A 24,212-nucleotide genomic window follows, 5' to 3' on the forward strand; every position below is an offset into this window, starting at 1 on the left:
CGCGGCCCCGCCCGCACGCAGGGAGGCCCCGGCCGGGGCGTGCAGTGTCACGGAAGCCAGAGGGCCTCGGACTTCCAAGAAATGAGGTAAGCAGCCAAGACATCCAGAGATAGGGCGCCTGGAAATGACTGAGGGGGCAGCAAAGGAAAAGCAAAAGGTTAGGCGGGGAGGGCCCACCTGGCCAAATCTCAGCCGGGCAGTTTCCAGAAACAGTCCTGCAAATGGTTCGAGGCCCCAGAACCAGCCGGGCCTTGGGACGTGGAAGGGCGCCTTGCTCTCCTGCCTCCGCCCGCCCTCCTCACTCTCTCCCGCCCCCACCTCCCAAGCCCCAGCCGCCTCAAGCACGCTGTCCCCTGTCCCCTTCAGTGACTTTCTCACATGAGGCTCCAAGTGGCCTCTGTGCGTTCCTGAAGGAATTTCTTGTTATTTCTCCTTCCTCCCTCTGGGCTGGGGAAAGAGTAGGTAGTTGTGACAATAACAAGGGCTACGTTGGGTGGACACAGGAACTGTGGACAGTTTTCACTCCAGGGATAAAAATACACCTTTTTTTTTTAAGATTTTATTTATTTATTTATTTCTCTCCCCTTCCCCACGCCCCCACCCCCCCACCCCAGTTGTCTGTTCTCTGTGTCTATTTGCTGCATGTTCTTTGTCCGCTTCTGTTGTCAGCGGCACGGGATACAAACATCCGTGTGGGCGGCACCATTCCTGGGCAGGCTGCACTTTCTTTCGCGCTGGGCGGCTCTCCTTACAGGGTGCACTCCTTGCGCGTGGGGCTCCCCTACGTGGGGACACCCCTGCGTGGCAGGGCACCCCTTGCGCACATCAGCAGTGTGCATGGGCCAGCTCCACACGGGTCAAGGAGGCCCAGGGTTTGAACCCTGGACCTCCCATGTGGTAGGCAGATGCTCTAACCACTGGGCCAAGTCCACTTTCCCAAATACACCATTTTTTACTCAACAATATCCAATCCTCACAAGGTTCTGGTGATAAGGGGTCTCCCACCAGCCTCGAAGAGATGTGGCCAGCTCTGAAACCAGCCTGCAGTCAGCCAGAGGCCCTCCGCTGACCACAAGGGTGGGCTGAGAGCTTTCCAGACAGGCGTCAAAAACCCTTTCAGAGAAGTGTGAACATCTCAGGAAGAATAAAGTGAATCACTGAGAGTTCCACTGAGACAGAAGTGGAAAAGAAGACATGCCCAGCTTCTGTTCAAGGAGAAGGCAGGCTTGAATGCCTACTGAGCACTGAAGTTACAGAACAAAACTGACACATTCATGAAGCCCTTATCACAGCAAAGCTAACAGGTAAGTGCTGAGAACAATACAGACTGGGCCCTTTGAGCCTATAGAGCATCTCTGCATGAAATAGAAAAAGACACCCCTTCCCTCCTCTGGGTCAAGGCAGGCCCTTGCCAGAGAGCACAGGTGAGCGAGCAGAGCTCAGTGCTGAATCCCATCCCCCTTGCCCACAGCTGGGTGCTCCTGTGCCCTGCAGCACAGTCATATGCAGCAGCCCCAGATGCAGCGATGAATATCGCAGAGTCTTCCAGCCCAAGACTCCCATAGACTCACTGGCAAAATACACACTAACAAAAGCAGCCTGTGGGACATGCTGTTATAAAACAGGAGTGGAAATGGCGGTATGGGGTTCTGCACACAGGAGAGATTCGCTCGGACAGGGAAATCTGAGAAGGCTTCCTGAGGAGGTGGAATTTGATCTGTGCCTTGAAATGCTGGCTGCTGTGGGAGTGGAGAAGGGAGGCACAAGATGTCATGGTGTCTTCTAGGAAGGGGAAGTAGGTTCTTACGGCTGCATTGGGAGACAGCCGGGGGTAGAACAGGAGATCAGAGAGGATGTTGTTAGAGATGAGAATCAGGTTGGGGTCTTCGATAGGATCAAATTGTGGTGAGTTCTGGCTGACCTTCTGAGAAATGAGCCCTGGAGGGAGCCAGAGAAGGTTTTGGAATGGAGAGTGCCCTCTCCAACCCCCGCCATCCTGAGTGTTTCTCGTATGTGGCCCACTCCAAGTAGCGCCTCCGCGGTCCAGACTGAAGGCGGCTCCAGCTAGATCACATGGCCTCCTGGGATGCTGGGACAGAAGAAGTGGGCGCTGGCAGACCTCGCACCAGCCAATGCTGTAGCCCACAAGGGACGGTCACAGCACTTTGGCTCACAACCATGGGTCAAAACTAGTCACACGGCACTAACTGCAAGGGGTGGGGAAGCAGGGTAGAGTGACTCTCCTGTGTTGGTCAAGGGAAAGGGCAAGTGGATGTGTGTAAGCACCAGAGACCCCTGCAGTCCCGTCCTCCTCCTCTGCTCTGCTTTCTCCGCAGCCCTTCTCATCATCGGACATACTGTGCTTTTGCCTGTTTAATTTTTTTGTCCTACTTCCTCCCCACCCCACCCCACAAGAATGTAAGCTTTCTGAGGGCAAATAATTTGTTTGGTTCACTGCTATACTCCCAGTACTGGGAACAGGGTCTGGTACATCATAAGCATTCAATAAATATTTGATGAATGTGTTACTGATAACATGATAAATGAATAGGCTGGAAGGGGGGTTGGGGCAGGAGAGTGGTGAAAGATGAGCCTGAAAAGTAAAGCAGGATCATATGACGAAAGGCATTGTAAGCCGTATTAAGGAGATCTTCCTGTATCCTGCAAAATGCAGAGAAGCACTTGGGGGAGTGATATGTTCTGAAAGATCTCTTGGGATGGACGGTGGAGGATGGATTGGACGGGGCCATGCCGGAGGCAGGGAGCCCAGCTGGAAGACAACGGGTGGTGGCTCAGACAAGGATGGGAGCACTGACGGCAGAGAAAAGTGGTCTGATTTTGGGTAAATCTTGAAGGAGCAACAAGATTTGCTGAGAGGTTGAATGTGGGGTTTGAAAGGAGAGGAGCCAGTGTAACTTCAAGGCATTTGGCTTGAGTTACTAGGAGGCTAGAAGGATGGAGTTGCTGTTTACTCAACTGAGGGTAACGAGGAATTTGTTTGGGACATGTGAAGGTTGACATTTCAGTCTGACAAGCCTGGGCCTTGCTAAACTATGTGTGGCTCCCCACGCGTATGCCGCTTTTCCTTGCCACTGAAAATTGGCACACACTATTTCCTCCTCCGGGAACAGTGTACCCTCCCTGTCTGTGACCACGCCTCCTAGCTCCGACCTCAGAGAACAATTCAGAAAGAGAAGAGCCATGAGAATAGGGGCGTTCATTCCAAGGCTGGCCGAGAGCTCCCACCTACCCTGAGGGTGTGGAACTGCTCTCCCCCAACCCCAGGTGGGTGTAGGGGTTTCCAGAGCTGGAGGAGAGGAGTCAGCTGGGCCCTTGAGGACCAGCTGGAAGGATGGACAGCCCCAGGCAGGGCCAAGTCAGCCACCCTGTTGGAAGGCCGCTAGCTCTTGCCAGCCTGGTTACTTCTCAGAGAAATGCACCTCTCCCTGCCCTGGCAGCAACCTCCCCTGCCTGCCCGGGTTCTGTTTCCGAATCCGGCCTAAAATAGTTTCCCTGTCAGTCAAGTTCTTCCCTGGCCCAGTTCCTTCCCATATGCCAGTCTTTCCCAAAGTTGGATAGGATTGAAAGTGACACCCCTGTGGCATCACTTGGAACACAAGACAGAAGCCAGGCAGCCCTGCTGCCACCATCTCTTTGTGCATGGGTGAAGAAGAATCGGTCTTCTTTAATCCAGGGCCTGGGAAATCCTCTTGGGAGAAATAATTTACTGGATGACATGTCCAGGCCCACCGTACAGCCACAGGCGCGCTCTCATGGTCGTTAGGGTGGTAGTTTGGAGCATAGTTAGCTGCTCTCCAGATCCCAACCACTGCCCTGGGAGGCGATTGAGTATCTTCTCATGCATTAACCATGCACTGGGTGGGGGCTGTGGAGCTCCATTACCCACCGGTCCCGCTGTGGCCCCCATCTCTCCTTCACAGGCCATCTGGATTGAGAACTCGACTGATTACGGAGGGCTCCATTTTGTGTGGAGCTGCAGCTGGCGCTGCCTGGGAGGAGGATGGGCTGTGTCGATTTGAACCTCTTAGCTCTGCTGGATGTCCCTTCTTGTGGGGCTTGAGCACGTCACAGCAGCATATTCAGTGGAGCCTGAGTTTTATGGGTGGGATGTCTCCTGCTAAGATGGTCTCTGCCAACCCCCCAACCTGCTCCTAATCCCAAACAAGGAGCTTTGATTAAAAGAGTCATAATTCAACAGTTTTGATAAACCCTCAGAGAAGATCATCCCTGGGCACCTTCCCATTTATGAAAACCATTCACAAAATAAGGTGTCAGTGATTTGCCAGGAAATGGACACAGCTAGGAAAAAGAATACGGTAGATGATTAATGCCTGAGAAGAAATGGCAAGCTACTGCATTCAAAGCCTCTGGAGGAAGAATGAAATAATGGACAATTTTGGTTTTGAATTTTGAAGTGCAAAGGGCTGTGGCCTTAAGCTTAGAAGGAGGAGGGGGTTGATATTTGTTGAGTTCCTATTATGTGTCAGACCTTCTGCTGGGCAATTTCGTGTCCATTACTTCATTGGCTCTTTACGACAGCATTATGAGGCAGGTATTTCAGTACTCATTTGACAGGTGAGGTAGCAGGTTCAAAGAGGTGATGTAGCTTGCCCAAGGTCTCACAGCTTGTATATGGCAGAGCAGGGTTTCAAACCCACCTTTGCCTGGTTCTGCAGTCTCTTCTCTTTACTGTAAATATGTTCTCCCTAGCACATTTCCAGAGGAAAGTGGAAAACTAGCGCATGGTTTTAAATGACCCTATGTTATATTTAAACAAATTCAGAACAAGAAACTTAAGAGTGTCACTGAATGAAATTAGTTTGAATAATCTATATTTAATTAATGATCCTCCACCCAGGAAGGGAACAGCAATTGCACTTAAATGCAAATTGTGTTGAATAAACTCACGTCATAAAGTTATTTAATTTTGAATCTAGAAATACTCTTAGGGATCATCTATTCAACCCTGTCATTGTGCAGATGAGGAAAACCAAATCCCAAAGAGAATCTCACAAATGGTTGAGCAAAGAACTCTAAGTTTATTTTACTGCATAGAAGTATTTGTGTTCTAGAGGCATTTGAAGTCCTTCAATATTACTTAGCAAAATATGTATTCTTAAAAAAAAGAGAATCAGATGAACTCTTCCCTAGTGGCCTTTCTGGGCTCCATTCCTAATTTATAGTCATCAGTCACACAAGCTGCTATACTTACAACCCTGAAGAAATAGCTATATATAGTCATGTTTATTCTAGAAAATTGAGGCAAAGATGGGAGAAATGATGCTGCATTTTGGAGAGCTGAATGACCATATGATCCATTATTTTCATAAAAAATATTTTTAGCATTTGTCATTCCCAATTTAAGTAATACTGATGGACGCTTACTGCAAGCCAAGCTCTGGACTGGATGCTTTTTATAAACATTATCTAATTTAATCTTCATAAAAACACTATGAAATCAATGGTACAGTTCCCAGTGCTACAGGAAACAGGGATTTGACAAGTTTAAATAATTTGCCCCAAATCAGACAGCCAGAAAGTTCCAGAGCCAGTACTTGGACCCATATCTGTTGATGCCAGACTAAGGGAATGCATGTTAGCAACTTGGCGAGCCAGTTTTCTTACCTTGGATGAGTCACAATCTCTCTGAGCCCCTTCATGTCTATTATAAAGATAATACCACATAATCAACGTAATTCCCTGAGACTTTGTGAGTATTAAATGTGAGGCCATGTGTGTGAAATCATGTGTGAATGCTGAAGGAGCACAGACCCCAGGGCGCTCGAGCACATGCTTGAAGAGACTTGCACAGGGATGCTCACTGCAGCATTGCTTATAAGAGTAAAACATTGGAAACAACCTAAATTTCCATCAGTGGAAGAATAAATAAATACATTGTGGTCCATTCATGCAATGGAATATTATGTCACAGATAAAAATGAATGCACTAGAGCTATAATTATCAACATGGATAAATCTTGAATATGCAATGCTAAGTGAAAAAAATTATAGAATGCGTACAATCATTTATGTAAACTTTAAGCATACAAAAAATACTATGAATTGTTATGGCTATACACACTAGTGAAAGTATAAAACATGGGTGAGAAAAGTATACACCATGTCAGAATCATTATCTCTGGGGAGGTAGAGAGGAATGGAATCAGGGAGGAATTCAAAGGACACTACAGCTATATCTTAAATATTTTCAATCTAAAACTAATATGGTAAATTTGTTAGATATGGGTGGTAGATAGCTGAGTGTTGTATTTACACATTTGTGTATGTTTTAAAAAGTTCAAAATCAAAGAAGGGTATCAAGTGGTAAACAAATGGGAACCATCATTACTGTAAATATTCTTTATTGCTACTGTCACTGCTATACAGGGAGTTAAGTGACAGTGCTAAGCTTGAGGTAGGACACTTGTGGGCAGCAGCTGCCTGACTTACAGTCAGGGAAATTGTAAGGCATAATGAGTTTATGTCTGCAAAGAGGCTCAAAGGTATTTGCTTCCATTCCCTACCCCTGCCTCCCATCTTAATAGCAAAATCGATTTCAATGTAGACTACAGACACTAGCTGTGTAGGAAAGAATTAACCTTACCCAAGAGTCTGGCCTTTGCCCTTAGCTCCTGGGGGGTGAATTTGAAGCCCTTGGAATGTCCTGAGAAGAGTGTTTTTGTTTACCTGGAGGCTATGAGATAGATAGTACCTATGTGGTTTATGGTTAGGGCTTTGGGTCATGCGGTATCAACTCAGCCTCCATCGTGGCTCTAAACTAAAGGTCAGCCACACAGGTGGCCAACCATGCCTACGGAACCAAGGCCCATAAAAACCTGGATAGCAAGTTTCAGGCAAACCTCACTGGTTGGCAATACTCTGTGAAGATTGTCACATATTGATTCTGTGAGGAGTTAAAGCTGAAGGATTCAGGCATGGAACTTTCCTGTGTTCTGCTCCATGTGTCTCTTCCCTTGCCTGATTTTAATCTTCATCCTTTTGCTGTAATAAACCAAATCATGAGTATAACAGCTTTCAGCGAGTTCTGTGAGTCCTTCTAGCAAATTATCAAACTTAAGGTCCCCCAACATGCAGCTGGTGTCAGTAGTGAGGGTGATCTTTTGAACTGCTTCTGTACCTCCCAAAGAATTGTCTTAATATCCAAATTAATGTAATACTTCAGTTGACTTAAATGAAATGGTACGTGCACGTGTCCCATAGAAAGTGCTCAATAGGTTATAGGCTGGGCCTGAAAAAGACATGCCATTGGCCAGGTAAAATTGGCCCAGTGAATAGGGCATCTGCCTGCCACATGGGAGGTCCGTGGTTCAAACCCCAGGCCTCCTTGACCCGTGTGGAGCTGGCCCATGTGCAGTGGTGATGCACACAAGGAGTACCCTGTCACGCAGGGGTGTCCCCACTTAGGGGAGCCCCACGCGCAAGGAGTACGCCCCATAAGGAGAGCCGCCCAGCGCAAAAGAAAGTGCAGCCTGCCCAGGAATGGCGCCGCACACACAGAGAGCTGACACAACAAGATAACGTAACAAAAAGAAACACAGATTCCCGGTGCCGCTGATAAGGATAGAAGTGGTCACGGAAGAACACACAGAAAATGGACACAGAGAGCAGACAGCTGGGGGTAGAGGGGGAAGGAGAGAGAAATAAATAAAAATAAATAAATCTTTAAAGAAAAATAAATAAAAAGCATGAAAACTGAAACATTATCTCACAGCCTTAGCACCCAACTTCAAGATTCTGAGGCCTCCTTACCAAGGCCTGGGATTAGGAACAACATGTAGAAAATGGTTTGGAGAACCTCATGTCCATGGCTGCTTTAAACACTCAATTTCATCCCACAGTTTTGAAAAATTACAATTGTGATGACTCTAAGTGGTGACTATACAGCTGCCCTGACTGCGCTTCTGAGGACATGGGTATTTCAGCACTGTGGTGGTAGGTGGACAAATTGGTTATCTCTGGTAATAAGGGTCAAGGGGAAAGAGGTACACAGAGACCCCCAGAGCCAGAACATTCAGAGAACAGCAGATGGGTCTGGAGACAAAGAATGAAATTAGAACTTGCCAGAGGAGCCACTATATGGAGGAAGAAGTGGGAAGGTATTGTGATTACTTCCACCTCTTGCATGCTCATATACTGTCCAGATATATTGTCAAGTGAATAAAGCACAGGAGTAGTTTTTAGAGCATGTTCAGTAGAAACTTCTGCAATGATAAAAAAGTTGTTTATCTGCTTTGTCCAATATGGTGATCACTATCCACTTACAACTGTTCAGTACTTGAAGTGTAGTTAGCTTGAGGGAGGAGCTGACTTTTATTTAATTTTAATTAATTTCAATTTAAATCTAAATAGCCACATACACCTAGAGGTTCCCATATTGGATGGCACAGGAAAGGAAACTAACCTAGAATTTATAACCACGGGTCTTGAGTGCTTGCTGAGTGTACCTGTACTTGAATATAAACGGGGATCAGATGTGTCCCTGCCCTCCAGGAAGGCGTTATCAGTTTTAAAAGTGAGGATAAATACATAATAAAAGATCACTGATTCAAGAGCACAGGTTTAAGTGCCAAATAATACGTAACTCTACAGAGATCAATAGCTGGAAAGCCCACTGTTTTGGGGTTTTGATGGAAGGAAAAGGGCTGGGAAAGTTCTGGAACATGGCCAGGTTTTACAGAGCAGATGGCCCCAAGATAGATCTTGGGGTATAAGGTAGCACCTGGAAGGGATGGCATTCAAGGAGTGCGTTAATGCATAAACAGAGTTCCCAAGGCTGCGTTTCTCTCTCAGTATAAATGCAGAGCCAAATAGAACTTCTCCATCCCATCACCTCCACTCACTAGGGGCTAATGACACTGAACAGACACGTTTTGGTGGAAGTTCTGGAACACAGACATCCATCTATGGAGCTATCAGCGGGGCACCACCCTGAGGCTTTCCTAAGCAGCTCTGGGCACCTGAGACTAGGAAAGGAGAGTCCAAAGGGACATGGGAGGATAAGGAGAGTATAAAGATAGGTGTCTCAGCTCAAATTTGCCCAGAAACAGCTCAATTCATTTAGCACCTGGAATTTAGCCTCATAGACATGGTTCCAGGGTATGCAACTGACCTCCAAGCTCTATGCCAGCTCTGGGAGGCACCCTGCTGAGCAGGAGGCAATGTAACCTGACACTGAATATGTCCATACCATTTGATCCTACAAACTGCCCACCACATTGTTTCCCTTGCTCCCTGAATGAACCTTCCAGAGAGCGCCCACTCTGATTTCAACCTTTAAAAAAAAATGCTTTGATGCAATGAAATGAAATTTAGGCACAGAATTTGTCCTAAATTTTGCCCCATGGATCCCATTACACTAGGCAGTGCCTCTCTCAGCTGACAGAGCTGTCATCTTTGCTTGAGACTTGTGTTTAAAGTTATGAAAACCATTTTGTTTTGTTTCATTTTCTTCTTAAACCCTAAAGGGTACAGCACATGTGAGCCATCTTAGAAATCAAGTTGTCAAAATCCCTTATTGTATATATGGAAGGACAGAAACGGAGAGTGGAGAGACTCACCCCAGGCCATCCTGTGAATTGGTGGCAAGGGCAGGATTTGAAAGTGATTATGACACTCCTAGACGTTCTCTATCCAGGAACCAGTCCTCCTTCTTGCCTAGGATGAATCCACAACTTTTACCAGTTCCTCACGTATGTCCTCTGTCTCAAGTCTCCTCAAAAAGTCCTCTTCACCCTGTCCACAGGCATGCAGCTCAAATCCTTAGAACTCCAAACACAGTCTTCCCTCTGTATTCAACCTCACAAGCTCCAGGAGAAGCTAAGCCAACGAAGAACCTACTTACCCCACTCTGCTCTACTTCAGAGCTGTCTCTTACAACACTGGTGATGAAGGATAGCTTTCTCAAACTTTGCTGAGCACACCAGTCTCATAGAGATCCTGTTAAAATGCAGATGTAGATTCAGTAGGTCTGGGATGGGACTTCAGATTCTACATTGCTAACAAGTTCCCAGGAGCTACTGAAGCTGCTAGCTCAGGGACCACACTTTGTACAGGAAGGCTTTAGGGGAAACTTGGTTCACACCTTGGTTCTAGAGTGTTAGAGCTGCAAGAGGCTGTCAGAGGTCAGGTTCTCTAGAAGCGGAACCTCAGCCAGAAATTCTTGTAGGAAAGCTTTAGGAGAAACTTGTAAGACAGTGAAGGAAGTCAGGGGAGGCAGGGGAAGATGCAGAGCACAGGTGTTTTCAGCTCAAGTCAGACCCCAGCCTGATCCCATGGGGAGCTCTGGAGCATAAACGATACCACAAAGTTGGTCCACCCTGAGGCAGGAGAGCCAGGGTTTTGCACCCAGGATCAGCCTGTCATTGGCTGCAGGCTGCCCCTGGGAGATGGGAAAAACCTCCCAAGACAACCTGCCAGGCATTTTCAGGTCTGGCAGCTCCCATCTGTTCAAAGACAAGTCTCCAGAAAAGGGTAAAACTCTGATCCATCAGCCTGCAACACTTACAGGAACTGGGGGCGGGGTACCCCACAGAATAGGGGATGTGGGCTGGCCAACAACAGAATCTACTCTAGGGACCTAAAATTCACCCAGGCCACTGGACCAATCCTACTGATTTTCATATCAGAGATTTTTTTTTAAAGCTATGTATATAGGAAAAAAAGATACCTGGAAATATACACACAAAACTATTCATAATATGATAGACTGAATTCCTTGTGTTTTTCTCTATTTTTCAAACGTGCTACAATGAATATGCAGTCATGTTAAGCAATAGTCAAAGTAATCCACTGATTCCTCAGCTCAGAAAAATAGGAAGATATTTACTTAATAACTATTTATTGAGCACTTGTTATTACCATTTACAGTGCTGTGTGATTCTGATCAATGTTCATAATGAGCTACTAATGACAGGGCGCACTTCTGAAACACAATTTGTAGGAAAAAGAAATTACAAACTGCTGAGTATGGTTCGAAGTTTGAAATTTTCTTTTTTTCCAATTCTTTGAAAAAACTATTCCTATACCTAGCAATGTCCAGTGCCAAGGCCTGAGCTCGCGGCAGGTTTTAGCAAAGCAGAACTCAGGCCCCGGCTCTTGTTGGCTCACAAAGACCACACAGCCTGCCTGCCCTGTCGGCAGTTTTCATTTCAGTGGATTTGCTTCTCTGCCACCCCCCACCTAATTATGCAGTCAGGTTAAATGAGATTAATAGCTTGCTTAATAGGGATTAATAACTTTCCCCAAATCCCCTGGGTTTGGGAACCCAGCTCGGAACAGCGGAACTGCCCCTAGGGAAAGCTGAATGGTGACGGATAGCGGTGCCCCTCAGCCTCCTCGGGACATGCAGGCCTTAAAGAGCAGGCGGGAGGCCGGGAGGCAGAGGGAGAAGGAGGCGGAGGGAGAAGGAGGCAGAAGGTTGCTCTCCAAAGCCGCCCTCAGGCGCGCGGTCCTGCGGCGCCCACCCGCGCCACCGCTGCCCCGTGGCTACGCAGGGCCCAGCTGCCCGAGGTCGGGAGCTCTGTCGCCAGCTCTGCGTGCCCCTAGAGGCCTGGGCCCGGATGAACGCCAAGGCGCCTCCCAGGCCCAACCATCTCTGGGCGTCGAGCTTTTAAAAATGTTGATGCCCCAACTGTACCCCAGAGATTCTGATTTGATTGTCCTGAGGGAAGGAAGGAAGACTCCCTTTTTTTCCCCAAAGCTCCCCACCTAACTCTAATGTGCAGAAACTGATAATGAGATCGAGGAGGATATTTTAAGCCCAGGTCTCTTAGTGTGGGGTGAAAGAAAGAATTTTTTCTTTTTTTTTTTAAAGATTTATTTATTTATTTATCTCTCTCCCCTCCCCGGTTGTCTGTTCTCTTTGTCTGTTTGCTGAATCCTCTTTTGTCCGCCTCTATTGTTGTCAGCGGCATGGGAATCTGTGTCTCTTTTTGTTGCATCCTCTTATGTCAGCTCTCCGTGTGTGCAGCGCCATTCCTGAGCAGGCTGCACTTTCTTTCACGCTGGGCGGCTCTCCTTACGGGGCACACTCCTTGCACATGGGGATTCCCAGTGCGGGGACACCCCTGCGTGGCACTGCACTCCTTGCGCGTGGGGCTCCCCTACACGGGGGACACCCCTGTGTGGCAGGGCACTCCTTGCGTGCATCAGCGCTGCGCATGGCCAGCTCCACACGGGTCAGGGAGGCCCAAGGTTTGAACCGCGGACCTCCCATGTGGTAGACGGACGCCCTAACCACTGGGCCAAGTCCGCCGCCTATGGATTACAACCCCTGACACTAAGGGGTTAATTAGATTGAGGGGGCAGATCAAGGAGGAACAGAGCTCTCAGGGAGATGGTCTATACCAAAGGGCGGCTGCCCCTCTCTGCAGTCTGCGTGCTGTGGGAGGGTTTGGGTTGTTTCTCCTCATCCCTCGTGGAAAAAGAACCAGTGCCTTAGGTTTTCTGCCCTAGTCCCGTTACCCTGACTGATCCCCTTGACTCTCGGCAGAGATTCTATTGCCCACCTGCCTCCCCTCGCTCCCCGCAGTCACTCAGCCTGCAGGGTACAAGGTGGGCGCAAAAGCCAGCCTCTAGAGGACCTGCACCTGCCAGCCTGGTGATGATTTGGTTTGACAAGACCGTGTGAAGCCCAAACTCCAAAGGCTTCACAAAATGTAATTGCATGGCTTGGGGATCAGAGACCTTCGGAAAGAGGGCCCAGCCCCCCTCCAGATTGGAAGATGTGCCTGTAGAACTGAACTGAACAAGGGAAGGCTGGACCGATGTCAATGGCAAGAGCAAAAAGCTGCCCTGAAAGGGAGAGGTGTGCAGAGGGAAGGGAGAAGCCAGCGAGGTGAGCTCCCTGAGAGCTTGGGGGAATTTTGCAAGAGGGGATGAGAGACCTTGGAGCAGCTTCCCTGCCCCCTTGGAAAGGCATGGGGACAAGGATGTGGTGGTGCAGATTTCTAACTGTTTTGCTAAACTTCGGGGCTATATAACCACCACCACCCCCCCTTGAATGTTTTCAAGAGACAACAACAAAGATTTAAATTGCTTTTCAGTTGTCTTTGGATGTAGGGCTGGTGTTAATTTTGAATGCAGCACCCTGGGAACAAAAGCTAAAGCTCAACCCAGAAAGCCCCATTCGTTCTGGGACACTGAGGTCTACCACTCAGATGGCAGACGATTGAATCGATGCTTGATCTGCCAGGCCCAGCGAGACAGTTCCCTGGCACCGGAAGGACAGGTTGTGGATCCTGCCACCCCTGCCACACCCTGCCTTCCTCGGCTCAGTCCCAGAGGACAGCACTGAACCCACCTGAGCCATGCGGGTCAGTGACTCGGATAACGGGGGCTTCAGGCCCTGGAAGTTGCCGGGGTCTTCTGAGCAGCCGCCCGCTCAAGGGCAGCCTGACCGGGTAGTGAGGAGCACTTAGGGATAATTCACGCCCAGTGCCAGCGTTCCCCGAGATGGGGCGAGCCCCAGGGACCTCTGGAGCCATCCAGCCGCCAGCCCACGGCCCTGTCCCCGCCTGGCGCTGAGCCTCGGCTCAGGGCTGGCTCTGGCCGGCCCTCGGCTTGGCTTTGAGGTGAGGAAGTGGTGCGCTGCCGCAGGCCAGGCCAAGAACAACGTCTGTCATTTGGCCCAAAGAGAGTAGCTGCCCTGATGCAGGCAAATTTGACTTTGATGTGAGGAGAATTACAAAGAATCATAAAAAGAGCCTATGATTTAGACTGAAACTCTGCCAAGACAGTCTGGTCTCAGCCTTGGGTCTTTCTAAAAAGAAACGCCAAGAAGTCAAAACCCTTAACCCAGCTGGCAAGGGCCAGTGGGCTTGATTCCCACTGAGCACCCCAGCCTCGCCTCCCATCCCGCTTTCCCCCCTTGTCCTTCCTCAGTGCCTCAAGCGTCTAGGCTCCCCATCGCCTCGGCACCTTTGCCACATGGGGTTTATTCGGTCTGGAAGCTGCCCCTCCCAATATCCACTTGGCAGGGCCACCTGCCCCTGCTCCTGCGGCGGCTTCACCGTCTCCAGCGAAGCCTCGCCGAGCTGCCGCCCTCCAGAGGAGTCTGGGTGACCGCCACCCTCGCTTACAGTGCCCCACGCCACGCCTTCATTGCACTAGACACTTGTTTAGCTCATCACATGTTGGGTCATTACTTCGCTCCTTTCTCCCCCATCAGAGTAAATGTTCCTGAAGGCAGGGACACGGCTGGCATTTAACCTCATCCTGGCTGAGCAGGCTCAGGGCCAGCACGCACGGTCTCCAGAGCACGAATGAATGAAAATAAGCAGGACTTTTGTGCTACCCAAAAGCTGTGGTCACACAGTCCCCAGATGGGTATCTTAGGGGAAGCCTCCTCCCCAGTGGCGGATCCAGGTTTTGTGGCACCCAAAGTTTATATGTGAAATTATATTATAAATTTTGAAAAAACGTATGAGTTTGGGAGTGCCCGGCAAGACCCTTCCCAGGACCTGCCAGTGAAGGCCTGAAACTTCATCTTCCTTAGGTTCCCAGTAAAGCCACCCGTCCGCAGCCCTAAGTGGAAGCAGCCCCAGAGCGATTCTCTCCGGGCTTTGGATGCACTGCTTTGGAGGGCAAGGGTCAGGAAGGAGGATTTCTTCCCCAGCCCGTCCCTTTCCTATGTGACAGCCCTGTCGGACCCTGAGGTTAAACGTTAGAGGAAGGAAAAAGGCCAATAAAGAGTCATTTCGGGGGCCCTAAGTGCCCCCTCAAATCCTGCGGCCTTGAATCCTTTTAACGGGGCAAAGATTTTCTGCACTGATGTGCTGGGCCTGGCTCGGTACTTAGCTGAAGTCGAGAGAAGAACTGCCCGCAGATCCCTGCAGCGCTCTGTGAGCAGCTGGCTCTCCTCCAGGCCTCTGCGCTGCGAATTCTCAACTCGGGGAGATGGTGGGCTCTGTGTGGCCTCCCCTCCCTGTGCTGCCGCCTGGAAACTCTACAGACAGTAGGATGGGGCATTGGTCGGGCATATCTATTTACCAATGACTGAAGACAAGGGTTTCCCATATTTTGTCTTGTGTTTTGTTGTGTTTTGTTTTGTTAAGGGAGAAGGGTAAATTTGGTCCCTATTGCTCCCCTTTGGCTGAGAGTGTAAGTCCATGTCATGCATGCCAAATACAAGTCTAAATAACCAGAATAATTTGAATGTCAATCATCCCATAAAAAAGCAGCTAGTTCTGCTGGCGACTCAGAATCACACATGTGCATTTCCTTGCAGCAACGGTTGAACTTCAGTGTCAGTCCATGTACTTTATGCATACATCCCATGTCATCACACAGAATACTAAAGAGACATCTGCTAAAGGGTGGAGATTTAATAAAATCAGTAATTTTACTGCTACATCAAAGCAATTCATAACTGCAGCTGCCTTTTTTTCTTTTTAACTGTAAGAGCATAGCAGTGAAGAACGAGATGACTGCTGGTACAGTTTGGTGCTACAGCCTGATCCACAGTCTCCTAATATGGCCTTACGATGTATGTCAAGCTGATATGACCGATGTTTCCAGCCTTTGTGGACGCCCTGTGTATGATGGGCCCTGAGCTACAAACCCATTGCATGCATTGTTTCACTGAATTCCCACAACTGCTCTAAGTTTTACCAGATTGCCTGTGGCCCTCGGTCATGCAGCTGATCGGAAACAGAGGCAGGATTTGCACCCATGTCTGTCGGACCTCAAAGCCAGTTTGCAAACATTTCCTGAGTGCCCACCTGAGTAGGAGGCAACTTGCTAAGTGCTGGGGAGACTGGAGAAGGCAGGGATGCCAGACCCCACCCAGAAATAGCTTACCCTGGGCGGAGGTGAGACAAGAGGCAGAGATCCACAGGTCACAGAGGGCCCGGCCCCCGGGAAGCCCAGGAGGCTTCTTGGAGGAGGTGGGCCTGGCGCTCTGAAAGCCCGTGACCAGTCAGCCCTGCAGGGAGGGCCCCGAGCAGGCAGCCTGGCAGTGCTGGGCGGATCAGGCCTGGGCTGGAGCCAGCCATGACCTCATTTCCCCAGGCTGGCACCGAGCCTGCTGAAAGGATTCCCCCGGGGGCTCGCGGCTCGGGCTCGGCCCACCTCTCTGGTTTTGCCACAGTCGACTCCTCCACAGCCCCAGCCTCCCCTAAAGCCTTCCCTCCCTTGCCGAGGCTGGCAACCTCGTCAGGCAAGCAGGGCCTTCCTCCTGCTGGCTCACCTCCTGTGAGAGACGCAGCTTTCAGCATGCGGGGCATGACAGCCCAGAACCAGGACCGGGGCGAGGGGCTTTGGCCCAGCCATCCCTTCCCGCTGCCTCCAGGCGTGGGGACTGAAAAATAAAAAGCCACCCCAGAAACAGCCCCTGCAGAGCGAGAGGGGAAATGCTTTGCCTCCCAAGTCCTTAGGAAGGAGTTAATGGGTGGCGATGATTGTTGCCCTTGCTGTCCTCAGTGGCTACCTTTGAGGAATCCCCAGCTTTCCTTCCCCCTTCCTCCAGCCCACTCCCTCCCACCTTTCTCCCAGGCAGAGCCTCTGCAGCCCCGCCTAGCCCTTTCCTTTCCCTCCACTGCCCCAGGCCTCAAAACAGACCTCTAAGGAGTTCCAGAGACTCAAAAAAGACCTTTTCTAACAAATGGGGCTCTGCGATTTAATTTGATATCAGAGCCTGTGTTAACAGGTGAGTGAGGGCAGGTGGGTTCCTTGTGACCTCTCACACACAATATGGGAAAGACACAGGTCTTACCTAACACGGGTTTATTGAGCAACTAATTAGTGCAAGGCATTGTGGGAGACTTGGCCTGTGTCCCCCAAAGGTAAGACGATTACTTGAGAAAGAGATGGGAAGAGCGCCCCCTGGGCCTAGATCTCATGGAGTAGTCTGTCTTTGAGATGTCTCATGTTTCAGCCATTAGCCCTAACTTTCCTGTCCCCAGAGAAAGATAGTCAGGCAGATGAAAAAAGATGGCAGAAGTGAGAACAAAGAGTTCACAGAAACTCAAGTTTGGTATGAAAACAGAGATGCAACATTAAGCTGTGGCTCTGCAACTCTCTTCCTTCCAGTTCAACCACTGTGGGTAGAAAGAGGGTAAGGATGTGCTCCGCACTCGAGCCAGAGAGTCGGGAGGATTCTGGAAAGCCCACCGGAGGCCTGGCCCCCAGAGATTCAGAGGAGAGCCCGGGTTGTGTTTTCAATATGATGCAGCTGGAAATAGCATCACGAGCCCACTCTCTTTTCAATCCCACAGGCTCCCCAGAAAACCACATGCTCCAGACCAGCTTGGTTCCCGAAGAGAGAAAAGCCTGAATAATCAAGCCAATGTAACCAGAGATTCTTCTTGTCCAGCAAATGTGAGCTCCCTTGGTCATGACTCAGCCCCTTGCCACGATCAACTTTCCTTTTAGTTTCTTTGCGAGCCACAGCAGGGCTTGGTTTCCAGCCCTGAAAAGGGATCTGCCAGCAAGTTTTGCTTTGTGCAGTCTCCTCTCTCTCTCTCCCAAAATTCCTGGGGGGAGTGCAAGAAAAGTAGAAGTCACCTGAGGTTACCACTGATAATTTAGGGACCATCAGTTCATTCATCATTGTAGGTATCCACACACAGACCCATGTATATCATTTAACATTAAAGGGATTTCAAACATGCTGCTTAATTATGGATACTTTAACAGTCTGTTTTTGTTTGGATTGGGTTTAGTTTGATTTGGTCTAGTCTGATCTGGTCTCTTCCAGACTAGTTTTGGGCTTGTCTGGTTGGGTTGAGTTTGGTTGGGTTGAATTTGGTTTGGTTTCATGTAATCTGGTGTGATGGTTAAGTTCACATGTCAACTTGGCTAGGTTACGGTATCCAGTTGTTTGGTCAAGCAAGCACTGGCCTGATTATTACTGTGAGGGTATTTTGTGGACTTAAATCATTAGCGAGTTGATTGCAGCCATGGTCGATTATATCTATAATCAACAACAAAAAAATTAGCAATGAGAGAAGTTTCATCCAATCAGTGGGAGGCCTTAAAGGTAGAACTGATGATTTCAGCAGTCAGAAGAATATCTGTCTCTGCTTCAGCAAGCCAGCTTCTCCTGGGGTTCCTGGAACCTTCACTAGAATTCCCAAGTGTGGCCCACCCTATAGAATTCGAACCTGTGAAACCCACAGTTGCCTGAACAATTCTCCTAATTTTTACATATTTATATTTATAGATCCTGTTTGGTTCTGTTTCTCTGGAGAATTCTAATACATCGGATCACTTCAACTGGTTTGGTCTGGTCTGGTTGGGTTGAAGTTGGGTTGGGTTGGGTTGGGCTTACCTCCTTCTCCCTCCTCAGTATGTATCAACCAGCATCTTTCTACATGCTCATTCAGGTATGAGGGAGTTGGGAGGAAAGTTTATTTCACCAAAATGGAATTTTGCTATATCCATTTCTCTGTACCTTGCCTTCCTTATTTCACAATGCAACCTGGAAATCCCTCCAAGTCAATTAGTATAGATTTGACTCACTCTTTTCAATGACTGCACAGTATTCCATGGTGTGCGTGTGCCCCGCGCGTCCAGCCACTCACCCATGAAGAGACCATGGCCTGGCTTCAGCTTTTGGCCACTACACATGTGTTTTGGTCCATACCAGTGTGCTGCACACACCTACAAGAGCACCATTCCCATAACTGGGCTGCCTGCAGCCCCAGGTCATTTCATATTATTCTGTGGCTAACCTTACATTCTGATATTTTTATCCCTATGAGATGCATACCCAGATATGAGAATCCTGGATCTGAATATATGTCTATTTCTTTTATCTTAATAGGTACTGCAAGATAACTTCCCTCTCCAACACAACTCCAGCAACAAAAATCACATTTCCATTGGCAGTGAATGAGCAAAACTGCCACCGTTCCCCAATCCAGCCATCAGTGATATCTCATTATTACTTATCTCCCATTTCCTGGACCAGCAGTGAAGCTGTGCATCTCTTCACAAGTTTATTAACCATTTGGATTTGCTATTCTACTTTTCTATTTGGATTTGTTCTAACTCCCAGGTGAGATACTCATCTTTATATTCAGTTAATGGGAATCCTCTATTATAGATTTTAATCTTTATCTATCATTTATTATGCAACTCCTCCTCCAATTTAACATTTGCTTTTTTATCTTGTTGGTGGTATCTTTTACCATATATTTATTTCAAATTTAATATAGTCATACATGTCTATCATTTCATTTATAGCTTCTGGGTTGTGTTAGTTTAAAAGGTACCGCTAACCCCTAGATTAGGTAGATATTCTCCTAGATTTTCTTCTAATATCTTTTACTTAACTTTTATAAATTTAGACCTTTAATTGATCTGGAATTTATTTGTAAAAACAGTGTGAGGTAGAGGTTCAACTTTATTTTCTTTCAAATGGATGGCCAATTATGCCATCACCAATTTTTAAAGAAATATTTATTTTCAACTGAAATAAAATATCACCTTTGTCATATATTACAGTCACATAAACATCATGCCTATTCTGGGGCTTTCTTTTTGTTCTATTGTTCTATTCATCTATTCCCATGATTGATTACAACAGCTTTGTGGTATGTTTTAATACCTTATACAGACTTCTAATCTCTTTTTTATACTTTTCATGGCTATAGGCCAACACTTGGTTTTTGGAAGACAAATGAACTATTGAGATTCAGTTGGAATTGTATCAAATTTTATCGTCTTAAGTTTCCTATCCATTTGTTCAGTTCTTGTTTAAGCCTTTCAGTATGATTTTGTTTTCTTCATAAAGTTCTTGCAACTTTAAAGAAATCATTCCTAATTTTATTATAGTTCTCTGCTATTATGGATGAGTTATGTTTTCCTATTTCCTATGGCTCATCTGTTATTAATTCTGACTGTTTTTTACTGATTCTAGGAATTCTTGAATTTTCAAGATGAAATCATAGCATCAGCAACAATGGCCAAGCTTCATTAGCCTACTACTGGGTGATCGCCGGCAGGCATTTCACCGTTTTGTTATGTGTGGGGTTTTTTAATGTGTTTATTAACCATTTTTATTGCTAGCTCTTTTTCTTTGTTTTTACTTTATTGTGGTGATATATATATCACAAATTTTGCCATTTTAATAATTTTAAGTATACAATTCACTGGCACTAATTTTTAAAATAAAATTTTATTGAAATATATCACTCATAAATGAGCATATATAAATAATAAGTGCATAGTAAAAGTTTGAACTTATAAAACAAACATGCACATCATCATACAGGGCTCCCTTACATCACCCCACCACCAACACCTTTCATTGCTGTGAAACATTTGTTACAAATTATGAAAGAGCATCAAAAATTATTACTAGCGGGAAGCAGATTTGGCTCAACTGATAGAGCGTCTGCCTAACAGGGTCTCCTGACCCATGTGGTGAGCTGGCCCACGCACAGTGCTGATGCGTGCAAGGAGTGCCATGCCATGCAGGGGTGTCCCCCATGTAGGGGAACCCCACGCATTTGTTATAGTATAATATAATAGAGAACATTCTCATATTTGTCCTGTTTACCACAGTCTATCTTCCACCACTAAATTCCCTATGTCATACAGCCCCATGTTTTGCACAGTCCATTCAAAATACACTCTAGGGAAACGGACTTTGGCCCAGTGGTTAGGGCGTCCGTCTACCATATGGGAGGTCCGCGGTTCAAACCCCGGGCCTCCTTGACCCGTGTGGAGCTGGCCATGCGCAGTGCTGATGCACGCAAGGAGTGCAGTGCCACGCAAGGGTGTCCCCCGCGTGGGGGAGCCCCACGCGCAAGGAGTGCGCCCGTGAGGAAAAGCCGCCCAGCGTGAAATGAAAGAGCAGCCTGCCGAGGAATGGCGCCGCCCACACTTCCCGTGCCGCTGACGACAACAGAAGCGGACAAAGAAACAAGACGCAGCAAATAGACACCAAGAACAGACAACCAGGGGAGGGGGGGGAATTAAATAAATAAATAAATCTTTAAAAAAAAAAAAAAAAAAATACACTCTAATTTTTATCACAGGGAAGCGGACTTGGCCCAGTGGTAGGGTGTCTGTCTACTACATGGGAGGTCCGCGGTTCAAACCCCGGGCCTCCTTGACCCGTGTGGAGCTGGCCATGCGCAGTGCTGATGAGCACAAGGAGTACCACGCAGGGGTGTCCCCTGCATAGGGGAGCCCCACGTGCAAGGAGTGCGCCCCGTAAGGAGAGCCGCCCAGCGCGAAAGCAAGTGCAGCCTGCCCAAGAATGGCACTGCACACATGGAGAGCTGACACAACAAGATGACGCAACAAAAAGAAACACAGATTCCTGTGCCGGTGGCAACAAGAGAAGCGGACAAAGAAGACGACGCAGCAAATGGACACAGAGAACAGACAACCGGGAGGGGGGGGAAGGGGAGATAAATAAATAAATCTTTTAAAAATAAATAAATAAAAATTTTTTATTACAGTTGTGCTGCCATCACCTAGTCAATTTTAAAATATTTTTATCACTCCAAAAGAAAAATCCCATACCACCTTATACCCCACTATAGTTTTCTCATAGAATTAATGAAATATCTTCTCTGCCATTGTTTCAGTGGCACAAATTTCATTCACAATGTTGTGCAACCATCACTACCCTCCATTACCAAAACTTTTTCATCACCCCACAGAGAAACTCTAGACCCAGTAAGCAATAACTTCCCATGTCCCCGTCACCACCACCCCCAGCCCCTGGTAACCTCTAATCTACCTTCTCTCTCTGTCTAATTTGCTTATTCTACATATTTCATATACATGGAATCATATCATATTTGTCCTTTTGTGCCTATTTTATTTCATGTAGCATAGTATTTTCAAGGTTCATCCGTGTAGTAGATTATCAGCTTCATGGGCTCTCTACCCTCCTCAGTGCCTGGCGTGCCGTCCCACAGTCAATACTGATGAATCCTTATAGAATGAATGAATGAGAAACAAAAGGAGAGAATGCTGTCTGTTGAGGTAAGAGTTAGAGCAGAATTGCTTGCTCAGCGTATGCAATGACCTGGAATTTGGGAGTGGGTGAGAGAAAAGAGGAAGGGAGAAGGCCAATCAACATGGCAAGAACCCAACTTAGTAGAAATCAGCCCAGGGCTTTTTTTGGGGGGGGAGGGGGTATTGAATCTGTGGTTGATAGGGTGTGATGCACCATTCTCCTGTTATCCTCAATCTACTTTGGAGTCTGCTTCACTTACAGATACCCTGTATGGGTGCTTTTCTGTGGAAAATCAAGGAAATGGAGCTGTCTTACATATCTGGAGTAAAGCCCAAGAGAATAGGGACAGGAAATCAGTCCATCCACTGAATATATTCAGCAGAAGCCAATGCTCAGAGCCCAAGGTCATGAGGAAAGACTCAAACTCCCCTCTCTACCAGAATCCATGGGAGAATTAAGAATGAGGGGGAAAGGAGAAGTGGTTCCCACCACACATGGGATGGGGTTGAAAGGATCTCATTTGAATCTTAAAGGCCAGCACACTTATATCTGGCATACAAATTAATAAATGATTAATTAATCAATGCTGAGTTGTTAATGGGCTAGAGTAACTTAATGTATTAGTGCCCTCTCCCCCAATTTTTTTTCAGTAGCCAGTAGTGTCACATACAGTAATACACTGTCCCTGAGAGAGATGTGTTAAAACAGAGGCAGTTGTTCGGGGTTCTTTATATTATGGACCTGAACCAAGGGCCTTTTGACCATATTTTGTCTGAAAGGTCACTGGCCCAGGAAATCCAAAGGCAAGTGATTGGAAGTGCCTGACCATCATCACTGTGCTCAAACTGACCCAGTAGGGATGGCAGGAAGCTGGGTAATAAAAGACCTGATTTTAAAATAATAATAATAAATAAAAACAAAATTTAAAAAGACAATAAAAAATTATTAAAAAAGGGAAAAAAATTTTTTTAAATAAAGAAAAGACCTGATTTCAAATCCCAGCTCATGAATTTGTGTGATCCTTAGCAAGTCACTTACTATTCCAGAGTTTCTGTCAAGCTATGGAATACCATTCTTTCAACCCATAATACAGTGGGGAATATATAAACTTGGAAGCAAAATACCTGAGAAACCTGAGCTAAAGAAATGTCACAGAGCTCTTGTACTCTATTCCTCCTTGGGAAAAGATCATATATATATGATTTAATTTTAAACAATCCTGATTTCCTTGGGCAACCTGTTTTTAGCTCCAGCCTCAGTTCTAAACAGAGGATGAGGAAATGCTGGTTTGGACTGTGGAGGTGATGGAAACAGCCACCCAGGCAACTGGCTTGAAGAAGTGATAAGAGAGAATAAAGATGGCCCCAGGGTGAGAATCTGGGGAAAAAAAGCAACTCAGAGGACAGAACAGACTGAGCTATTTATAGGACTATAAAACTCCATCAGGCTGTAAAACTTAATAATCCCTAAAAGTAGCTCTGGGAAGAGAGACAGCAGGAGGGCTGTTTGGGCCAAGTCAGAGAGAGCTCAAGCTAATCACTAGGCCCTCCCTTATGGCTCAAGTGCACATCACAAACAGTGGTTTGTGTTCACAATGATGGCCTTGAATCAACAAGAGAAGACTAAATTGTGGTGTGCTACATATACTAAGGAAGGTAAGTATGAGGCATATTTTAGAAAAATTACAACTGAAAATGCTAAGAAGGTGAATTTGGAAGACCCCAGGTTTGGGAGCCATGCAGACCTGGATTCAAATCCAGCTCCCTCCCAAGCAGGCCACTGAATACCTGTGAGTCTCAGTTTCCTTCTATGCACAATGGGAATGGGAAGAGCTCCCTCCCGGAAACGTGGAGAGGTCTAAAAGATAACGTAACTGCAGCCAGCACAGATATTGCCCCAAAAGATTAGGTTTCAGTTATCAGAGAAACGTCCAGATCTAAAGCCCTGGGTCCCTGCCACAATGCCGGGCAAATTAAACATTGCCCATTGCGTCATCGTCACCACCGTCACTGCTGCTCCTGCTGCTGCGTCCACTGCTACTACTGATATTCCCTTCCCACCGAGAGGCTAAGCAGCAACCACTGATCATACTAGCAAGCAAGTAATTATTTTCAAGGCTGAGATGAGCCCTCAGGTTAAAAACCACCTCTTCTGTGAAAACTTCTCTCCTCCACGAGCCTCTCCCAGGCAGATGGGTCGTCGTCTCTACACCCTCCAGCACCTGTCAGCAAGGTGCACTCATCTCCGTGCA

General features: G+C 47.2%; 1 long non-coding RNA gene across 5 annotated transcripts; it reads left to right on the forward strand.

The window, feature by feature from the left end:
* LOC111766841 (uncharacterized) lies at positions 1 to 20,979 on the forward strand. 5 transcript variants are annotated; one of them, XR_002798795.3, is made up of 5 exons: positions 19 to 86; positions 7,881 to 7,974; positions 17,256 to 17,358; positions 18,203 to 19,039; positions 19,904 to 20,979. It is a non-coding gene; the product is annotated as an uncharacterized lncRNA (long non-coding RNA). The 5 variants fall into 5 exon arrangements; XR_002798797.3 differs by lacking the exons at positions 19 to 86; positions 7,881 to 7,974 and adding an exon at positions 719 to 1,304 and having other exon boundaries at positions 18,203 to 18,686; positions 18,806 to 19,039; XR_002798794.3 differs by lacking the exon at positions 7,881 to 7,974 and having other exon boundaries at positions 1 to 86.
* Positions 20,980 to 24,212: the final 3,233 nt, after the last annotated feature.

The sequence above is a fragment of the Dasypus novemcinctus genome, chromosome 3 (genome assembly GCF_030445035.2).
Source record: "Dasypus novemcinctus isolate mDasNov1 chromosome 3, mDasNov1.1.hap2, whole genome shotgun sequence".
NCBI classification, from domain to species: domain Eukaryota; kingdom Metazoa; phylum Chordata; class Mammalia; order Cingulata; family Dasypodidae; genus Dasypus; species Dasypus novemcinctus.